Source organism: Balaenoptera physalus (assembly GCF_965194825.1).
Source record: "Balaenoptera physalus genome assembly, chromosome: 2".
Lineage (NCBI taxonomy): Eukaryota > Metazoa > Chordata > Mammalia > Artiodactyla > Balaenopteridae > Balaenoptera > Balaenoptera physalus.
The window spans coordinates 13,938,331-13,948,598 of NC_138883.1; the positions used below are offsets into that span (position 1 = coordinate 13,938,331).

At 44.9% G+C, this 10,268-nt stretch overlaps 1 long non-coding RNA gene across 3 annotated transcripts in view; it reads left to right on the forward strand.

Moving 5' to 3' along the window:
- LOC309655786 overlaps positions 1-10,001 on the forward strand; it is a 35,157-nt gene extending 25,156 nt beyond the window's left edge. For all 3 annotated transcript variants that reach the window (XR_014260989.1, XR_014260990.1, XR_014260991.1), the window contains 2 exons: positions 1,577-8,178; positions 9,633-10,001. This is a non-coding gene — a long non-coding RNA (uncharacterized lncRNA). The remainder of the gene's footprint in view (positions 1-1,576; positions 8,179-9,632) is intronic.
- Positions 10,002-10,268: the final 267 nt, after the last annotated feature.

The window sequence follows — 10,268 nt, forward strand, 5'->3', positions numbered from 1 at the left end:
TTCCTAGGTCCTGGATCATCTTCACTATCATTATTCTGAATTCTTTTTCTGGAAGATTGCCTATCTCCACTTCATGTAGTTGTTTTTCTGGGGTTTTATCTTGTTCCTTCATCTGGTATATAGCCCTCTGCCTTTTCATCTTGTCTGTCTTTCTGTGAATGTGGTTTTTGTTCCACAGGCTGCAGGATTATAGTTTTTCTTGCTTCTGCTGTCTGCCCTCTGGTGGTTGAGGCTATCTAAGAGGCTTGATGGGAGGCTCTGGTGGTGGGTAGAGCTGACTGTTGCTGTGGTGGTCAGAGCTCAGTAAAACTTTAATCCACTTGACTGTTGATGGGTGGGGCTGGGTTCCCTCCCTGTTGGTTGTTTTGCCTGAGGCAACTCAACACTGGAGCCTACCTGGGCTCTTTGGTGGGGCTAATAACAGACTCTGGGAGGGCTCAGGCCAAGGATTACTTCCCAGAACTTCTGCTGCCAGTGTCCTTGTCCCCTCGGTGAAACAGAGCCACCCCCCGCCTCTGCAGGAGACCTTCCAACACTAGCAGGTAGGTCTGGTTCAGTCTCCCCCGGGGTCACTGCTCCTTCCCCTGGGTCCCGATGCGCACATTATTTTGTGTGTGCCCTCCAAGAGTGGGGTCTCTGTTTCCCCCAGTCCTGTCGAAGTCCAGCAATCAATTCCCACTAGGCTTCAAAGTCTGATTCTCTAGGAATTCCTCCTCCCGTTGCCGGACCCCCAGGTTGGGAAGCCTGACGTGGGACTCAGAACCTTCACTCCAGTGGGTGGACTTCTGTGGTATAAGTGTTCGCCGGTCTGTGAGTCACCCACCCACCAGTTATGGGATTTGATTTTACTCTGATTGCGCCCCTCCTACCGTCTCATTGTGGCTTCTCCCTTGTCTTTGGATGTGGGGTATATTTTTTGGTGAGTTCCAGCGTCCTCTTGTCGATGATTGTCCAGCAGCTAGTTGTGATTCCGGTGTTCTCACAAGAGGGAGTGAGAGCATGTCCTTCTACTCCGCCATCTTGGTTCCTCTGTCCAGAAACACAGTCTTGATGCCTGGCTTCGAGGGGTTAAAAAGAAAGGAAAAGCCAAGGAAGACTCCCAAGTCACAAAGCCTTGGAAGTTGCCTGGGAGGGTGGGTATTGGTACTGTCCCAGGACACGGGGACAGGTTTGGTAGAGATGAACAAACAGTTTGAGATTTGTGAGACCCTGGCTGAGTATATATCAGTCTGAAGGCAGTGGAGAGTCTGGACCAGAAATAGATTTGAGAGGCATCTGTAGCTAAGAGCTACACTTAACAGCTAGAACAGAGCCTAATGTTTTAGACTCTTAGACTCTCACTTTAATTATTATATTGACAGAGCCACTCTCTCATTTCCATTATTTCAAATTATTTATCCCAAAAAGGAGCATTGCCAGCAGTAGATAATCACAGCCCTGTGATGGCTAACTTTGAATTGTATCATCTGGGGAGTTTGAAAATGTAGAGTCCTAGATCCTAATCCCAGAGAATGATTCAGTGAGTGAGGCAGAGAGAAACATTCCAAATATCCACCCTCCTCACCTTTTTTCTCAGCTCCTGGCAGTGAATGGTATCATGTGACAGGTTCTGGCCAACAGACTGTGAGTAGATGTGCCAGGAGTCACTTTGATGGTCTTCTTCACCTGGCACATCAACAGCAAGAGGCTTTATCTCCACGGTGGAGCCACCAGAGAGAAACAGCCTGCGTCCCTGAGCCCCTGCTGAAAATGAGATGCCCTGGAGGACACTCAGAGCCACAGCGGACTTTGCGTGAGTGAGAAATAAACCTTTCAAGGTGAAATCGCCGAGCTTCTAGTGTGTGTCTCTTACTGCAGCATAGCCTGGCCAATCCTGACCAATGCAGCCTGCCTTCTAGGGGTCCCAGAAACCAGTTTTATAAACATGCATTATTGGTGATTCTGGGGCAGTGGCCCACTGACCACACTTTGTGATAAGTGACCACACTGACCTTTTGTGATAGTATAGGTCTCATGGGTACCTTAGAATCTTCCTCAACACCCAGAATGTTAGATCTTCCATAAAGGAGGTTTGGCTAGCAAAGGGTGCACCCTTTGAAATGTTAATGGTGTATGTCTTTTAAAGGAAGCATGATTCATCAGCATAATTAATGTATTGATCACAGTTTGTTGAGCATTTACTATGTGCCAGGCACAGCACTAAGTGCTTCACATGCATTATCTCATCACCCCCACCCTTGCAAGGCAGACAGGATTGTAGGAAGACATGGGTAGGAAGTGGTAGAGTGGGATTTGAGCCCAGTTCTGTCTGACTCCAAACTTTTGCTCTGACTCATATGCTCTCAATTTGCAGACTCTACCCTCCTGATGTTTTAGAGCTGGGGTCCTGCAGTTGAGGGTGACTTTAGTGACCCCATCAGAATGACTTGCAAAGGTTGTGGTAATACTAAGTGTTGTGTAGTATTAAATAGTAAACAGTTTCTTAAACCTACTTCATGATTTTCAGCTAAGCATTTTTCAGGCTTTGAGGACAGCTATCTAGCATACTTTCAACTTTCCTAACAATGAATGAAGGTTTTTTGATTTCTAAGGGCTGCAAAGGAAGTTTGCTGTGGGGTTACAGTTCCTTCTCTGGGGATCCCAGACGCTAATGAATTTGCATATCAATAAACCAAACTGATAACACAAATTGCTTGAAATAAATTCCCTTAACAGGTCTCTATGCATTGACCATATGTCAAAAAGTCTAAAAAATAGTCTCCACAGAGAAAGACAAATACTATATGATCTCACTTATACATGGAATCTAGAAAACCCAAACCCATGGAAACAGTAGATTGGTGGCTGCCAGGAACTGGGGTGTTGGGTGGTGATGAGATATTGGTCAAAGGGTACAAACTTCTAGTCATAACATGAATGAGTTCTAGGGATCTGTTGTGCAGCATGGTGATTATAGTTTACAATACTGTATTGTATATTTGAAGGTTCCTAAGAGGGTAAGTCTTAAATGTTCTCACCATACACACACACACACAAATGGTAATTACATGAGGTGTTTAACTAACCTTATTGTGGTAAATATTTTTCAATATAAATGTCTATCCAATTATCATATTTTACACTTAAACTTATGTATGTTATATGTCAATTATCTTTCACTAAAGCTGGAAAATAGTCTCCGGATCAATAGTCTATATAGTTCATCCTCTCTTGATTCTCAACAACTCAGTGTTCTCAATCTGCTTAAAAGCAGATCTGTCTCTTCTTATGATACTAGAGTTAAATTAGGCCCAGTCTTCTCCCAAGTCATACAGTTTTGCATTTGCTCCTTCTCCTGGACAGGTAACAGGACAAGCCAACTCATGGACACGAAGAGAACAGTTATGGCCCACTCAAAACCAGAGCTCAGCTAATTAGTGGATGGCAAAGCAGGAGGCAGGAATGTTTAGTAATCATAACAACAACAACAGCAAAAAATAGCTCGAACGACTTCTCAGTAAAAGGAACTGTTGTCCCAACAGAACATGGATGTGCTTTTTAAAATCTGTTAAATGTCAACTCAGCTGATAGGGTCCAATGTTGACAAGCATTCAAAAGGACATTTTCTTATCAAATAGAGAACCTTGTTGCAAAATCATTATCTACAGTCTACAGTAGTTGCTAATCTTGTTAGGAACCTTGACTAAAACGCCCTCTGGATTTATTTTTCCCTTAACTTCTCTTCAGAAATGGGTAGCATGGAGGGAGAAGTTACCATGGGATACCATGACTGGGAAAGTGATTTACCCTGCTATTGCTAGAAAGGTTGGTTAGTTGGTTGATACAATTTAATGCCAACTCCCAGAGTAATTAAAAATTAGAAGAATGATTTGGTTCAAGCTCATGAAATATCTCCAAGCACGATTTGCTCAAGTCCCATTTTCAAACGAAGGGTCCTGGAAGAAAAATGCCCCTACAGTTCCAAAGTGCCCCATTGAAGAACCCACATCTTGCCTGCAGTGAGGAGCCGCAAAGGCAGGGATTTATCCTGGGTGGAAAGTTCACTGAACATGCTGTGCTGGCTTTTTGAAAATTACTTGTTCCAAAAGCCATTCAGAAACCAGTAATTCTATTAGCTTGGCTTCTGGAACAGTTGCCTACCTGCAGTAAAAAGTAATTACAACTGTCCGCCAGCAAATAATTGCTCCAGTGTCTAAACGAATGGTGAATCTTCTCTGGAAGGAGTTACTGTTCTTCAATGAGTCAGCTCAGACCATGTCTCTGCTTTGGTTGCTGACGGACTGGGCCATCTGCCTAAACCAGTGAGGGAAGGGGAAAGGGCTGAGCGTGCTTTAATTGGTGGAAACAAGGCAGGACAGGGACTTCACAAAGCTTATCAGCTGCAAGGCTTTTCTGAGCCAGGCAAAGCCCTTCATGAAGACACGGGCACCCAAGGCAGCTTTCAGGTCAAGGACTTGGCCACTGACTGTGAAACCCAGTCCCCCTTAAACCGAGTTCCCTTACGGAGTTTATGATTAATCTCTCTATTCAAAACCTCGATCCCTTTCTTGTCTCCTCTGACCTCAATCCTGTGCTAACTGAACAGGAATCAAACAGAGTCAGATGACAAAGATGGCTGTTCTCGGTAACATTGTTAATATAGCAAAATTGCTATTATGGAGATCATCGTTAACGTAAAGACTCAGAGCAAGATGAGCTCACAGATCCCTGAGCCATGGACCATCTGGCCAGAGAATCATAAACCGGAGACATCCTGACTCGCGAAACGACAATTAAGAAATGTCACAGAAATGTCACAAGATGATTAATCCCAGTTTCTTTGTTCTTCCCCTTTAAAACAGCCCTAACTCAAAGACCAAGATGGAGTGGATCTGAGACTAGTCTTCCACTCCCTTGCTTGGCACCTTGCAAATAAACCCTTATTTTGCTGCAAACATCCGCTGTCAGAGTTTGGTTTTCTGCACCGTGGGTCTTGCTCTAGAACAGCTGCATCAAAAAACCTCTGACGCTCTGGCCTTTTCCTCCCATTCTTTGCCAGTGCTCACTACATTTACAAGGGAGCCTAGTAGACAGGAATCCCTGTACCCACAGCTGGGTAACAATGGCAAGGGGTGTCCAGGTAGACCGTTTCCAGAGGAAAAGAAGGGGAATGGTTTAGCAAGGGCAGGAGGTCAATTTGCAAAAGGAAAATTTCCAGTAAATTGGAACAATGCTTTTCCAATAACACTCAAAGGTCCAGGTGCTCAGGATTCCTGAAGGACTGCAATATCACCTCTGAAAAGCCAGCTCTACTTCGGTTGGCATCCCCTACGTCATAACAGCTGGCAGAACTGGGGTACAGCAGAACTTCCTCCGGACTGGAAGATCAGAGTTCGGGCCCAGTTCTTAGATCTTCCAGGCCTCTGTTTCGTCACATGTGCAATGAGAAGAGCAGTTATTGCTGAGGGCTCTGACTTGGAAATTCTCTAGATTTGGGGCACAGTTGGGCTGTGTGGTCTGAACACTGGTGGGACGCTATGGGCAGCCAGCTTTGGGGATGACGGCTTTTAAAGGGCTCCTGTGCGTGGAGGTCCAAAGGGCATTGTGAAGCCCTGGGGGGAATTTATAAACTGCTGTTGAGTTGGTAGAGAGTAGATGGTCTGGTAGAAGCCAGGCTCCGTGGTAGGTCTGTGCCTAGAGGCTGGCGCCTTGTGCAACTGACCAAACTCTCACAGCCCTGATCCTATCCATTATCCTCCGCAAATGAAGATGAAGCACTGGGGGAATGTTACATTGGTGAGCGCGTTATGAGGGATGGGCCCCGCCTGCCGAGCCACCAGCTTCCTGCTTGGTCTTCCATTTCAGTAACACCTAATTTGGCAACTCACAGTTGCCTGCATCAATAACAGACCGTAGCGTGGTTCTGTGGCTGTGCACCAGCCCCTGTTTTTTGTTCTCTCTTCAGCTCTAGTTTAATATTAATATTGACTCATGATATTAAACACCTAACTTAACTGCGGACACAGTTTCTCCTTAGAGACCAACAATATTGGTTTAGAATGTGTTGCAAGGAAGACATGAATTCTTTCCTAAATAATTATGCCCGAGGTTAGTTGCATAGGTAACAGTAATTAAGCAAATCCCTGAGATAGTGATTTACAAATTATTAATGCAAAGTGTATTTTCTTTCTCTCCACTGTAGATTTACTTTATTATCACATCCATGAAAAATGTTAATAGAAATATGTATATTTAATATGCACCTATTAAGGATGTCATTTGGCTTTTCATTTGCCGCTTTAAACCACTTTCAACTCCAGTGCTTTTATAAATTACAATTTTTGAGGCAAAGACTAGGGAAATAATTCACCTAATTTTTGCAAATTACTTTGTTCAAAATAATTTGCAGACAAATTTTAACCTTATGAAACTCCCATTCCCCCATCAGATTATGTTTCGTTTTGAATGTAACATTCCACATTTGTTCGGTAAGTATTCAAGTGGGCTCTTTGTGGAGCCCTGGGCGGGGCACCTAAGTGCTGTAGAAATTGAGAATAAACACTTGACTGTTTTTGCTTTTAGTTACCTTGGAGACCTCTTTCATTGTCAAGGTTGAAACCTTGGAGAGCTCGTCCTTTTTCAAGATTTTCAACTCCATGCTGACCTTTCCAGCTCTGTAGACCTCCAGGCCCACATCCCCTCTCAGGTATCCTGTCATCTGAAACCAAACTCCACCTCTAGGCTGGTCTTAGGCTGGGACGTGCCTTTGGCTGGGCCTTGAAGTGTGGGGTGTGGATGGGTGTGCGGAGAGAGGCAGGGGAGGTGTTCTAGGTAGGAAAGCAATTAATTAGGAATAAAACAGGTGTGGTGGCACCGCTCTCAGGCTCCTGTGGACTGGGGTGATGGGAGAGAATTAAAGCAGGTAAACCTTGTGTTCCACTGATGATCAGTGAGGTGGTGTCAGTGCACAGAATGGAGTGGAAGGACCCTGGAGGCAGGGGGACCGGCCAGGAGGCTGTTTTACTGTTGCAAGTATACCATAGGACAGTATCGATGACAGTGACAGACCATTTCCATCCTTTTGGATGAGAGGGTCATGGGCCCTTTGAGAATATAATGAAAGCTATGGGTGTGATCCCCAGAAAAATATGCACACATATACCACATATTATGTGTGGTTTTGGAGGGTTGGTTCATGGGTCCAGTAGGTGATTTGAGGTCCCCAAAGGACACAGGAATATTTGCGCGGTCTAACTGGCGGGAGTAAATTGGGAGACTCTGGGAAAGAAGGGAACACGTTTAGTTTCGTACAACAGGACAGGTGAGTGGGGGTGTGCTCAGGACAACTGGACACCTGTCTGGAGCTGTGAGGAAAGGCCAGGCAGCATGGCTGGAGGGGGAGAGCTGAGTCATTTGATTCAGTCGCAAGAGTTTATATTTTGAGAATGAACGGGTTTCCTGAATTAACAATAAGCAGAAAGCAATCAAGTATTTCCCAGTATAAATGCTGGGGGCACTATTTATGTGGGTAATCTTCCTAGAAGTGTTTGAGATCACTGTGACAAAAGCCATACATAAAGATTAGACTCTAGGTGAATCCCTAAGTAAATTAGTTCATTAATATTCATTATGAAGCTTAAAAATTAAATGTAAGATGTAAGACTCAAGATCAGGATAAAAGATGACCATCTAAAATTATAGTTATTAGGGACTTCCCTGGTAGCCCAGTGGCTAAGACTCTGCGCTCACAATGCAGGGGGCCCAGGTTCGATCCCTGGTCAGGGAACTAGATACCACATGACGCAACTAAGAGTTAGCATGCTGCAACTAAAAGATCCCGCATGATGCAACTAAAGATCCCTCATGCTGCAACAAAGATCCTGCACGTGGCAACGACGATCCCGTGTGTCACAACTAAGACCCAGCGCAGCCAAATTAAATAAATAAATAAATATATTTTTAAAAGGGTATAAATGCTTTAAAAAATAAATAAAATTATAGTTATTAAATAAGCTTAAGATGAACAGATACATCAAGATGTCTCAGATTTTCAAAATTGCTTTCGCAGCGTCTACAGGCTGCAAGGGAAGCAGTTGTAGGTCAGAATAGCATGCCTCCGCATCCCAGCTTCTCTGCCTACATCACCCCAGCTGGCAGCCAAAGCAGCAGCATATTTTGACCCTGTAACCTGCACTCAAGGTGGGGCTTTTTGGAGACTGATTTCCTGGGAGCAGATGTGTAGAAGTAGGCTGCTCTCCCAGAAGAGATGAGGGAAAATGATATGGTTAGTTCCCAAAATATCCAGGGCTGCCATCCACTCTCTACAAGAAATCACCACTCTGACATTTGGATTTGGGGAATTCACCAGTTCTAACCGGAGCCAAAGAGTCACACCTATTTCAGAGACTAAGGGTGGGACACATCCCTGAATCTTCCCTCAGTCACCCTCCCGTGCTGTTGCCACCTTCCCAAAAGTTCTGGAGGTCATTGGGCAGGCCATGCAGGGTCCTGAGTGGGTCTCAGCTGGCACTGACCACAGTATAGCCATGAGCCACTCCGGCCAGAACTGAGCACATGTCATGACTTTCTCGGAACCTACACCCTCTGTTCACTACAACCTACGCTAGGTCTCTCCATACAGGCTCTTCAGATAACCTGAAAGCAGAGACTTTAAAATGGATTTTGTGCACTGTCGGTGGGAATGTAAATTGATACAGCCACTATGGAGAACAGTATGGAGGTTCCTTAAAAAACTAAAAACAGAACTACCATATGACCCAGCAATCCCATACTGTGCATATACCCTGAGAAAACCATAATTCAAAAAGAGTCATGTACCACAATGTTCATTGCAGCTCTATTTACAATAGCCAGGACATGGAAGCAGCCTAAGTGTCCATCAACAGATGAATGGATAAAGATGTGGCACATATATACAATGGAATATTACTCAGCCATAAAAAGAAATGAAATTGAGTTATTTGTAGTGAGGTGGATGGACCTAGAGTCTGTCATACAGAGTGAAGTAAGTCAGAAAGAGAAAAATACTGTAGGCTAACACATACATATGGAATCTAAAAAAAAAAAAAAAAAAAAGGTTCTGAGGAACCTAGGGGCAGGACAGGCATAAAGACACAGATGTAGAGAATGGACTTGAGGACACAGGGAGGGGGAAGGGGAAGCTGGGACGAAGTGAGAGAGTGGCATGGACTTATATACACTACCAAATGTAAAATAGATAGCTGGTGGGTAGCAGCCGCATAGCACAGGTAGATCAGCTCCGTGCTTTGTGATCACCTAGAGGGGTGGGATAGGGAGGGTGGGAGGGAGGGAGACGCAAGAGGGAGGAGATATGGGGATATATGTATACGTATAGCTGATTCACTTTGTTATAAAGCAGAAACTAACACACCATTGTAAAGCAATTATACTCCAATAAAGACGTTAAAAAAAATGGATTTTGTGGGCACTCCTGGGCAGAGTGATTTACTTACCAAGATAATTGTTTGTGACACTTTCCAGGAGCTACATAACTTTTGGGATCCATTTGGATGGTTATGACATAGGAAGTCTAAAAGCCCCCTGCTCCCCAGAACTTGATACAACTGGAATGCTGTTGCTTATTTATTTTTACAGCACTTGTCCCTTATCAGGAAACATCAAATGACAAGAGAGGTGACTCAAGCCAAGGACTCCAGTGTCTGGTCCTATTAGTGGATGAACCATGTTATTGGGTGTGCTGTAGCTCTGTGCGACCTTCACTGATGTTTGGAATGAGGACCCTGAGATACATACCATGCTGCATCATTGAGGAAGGATCAGACAAGACATCCACCAGTTTTTACAGGTGTTCTTTACAATAAGTGTTGATGCAAAATAAGATTTTCTCCTTGACTCCCAAAAGCAAAATTTCCAGAACTGCCTTGGTCTGCTCAGCTGAAGGAACCAGGGCTGGATTGGTGGGAACCTGTCCTGGGTAAGGGGCTCCTGGAGGGGCTTAGACAGGCCTCATCAAAGAGCTGGGTTTAGGGCTTCCCTGGTGGCGCAGTGATTGAGAGTCCGCCTGCCAATGCAGGGGACGCGGGTTCGAGCCCTGGTCTGGGAAGATCCCACATGCCATGAAGCAACTGGGCCTGTGAGCCACAATTACTGAGCCTGCGCGTCTGGAGCCTGTGCTCCGCAACAAGAGAGGCCACGATAGTGAGAGGCCCGCGCACCACGATGAAGAGTGGCCCCCGCTCGCCACAACTAGAGAAAGCCCTCGTGCAGAAACGAAGACCCAACACAGC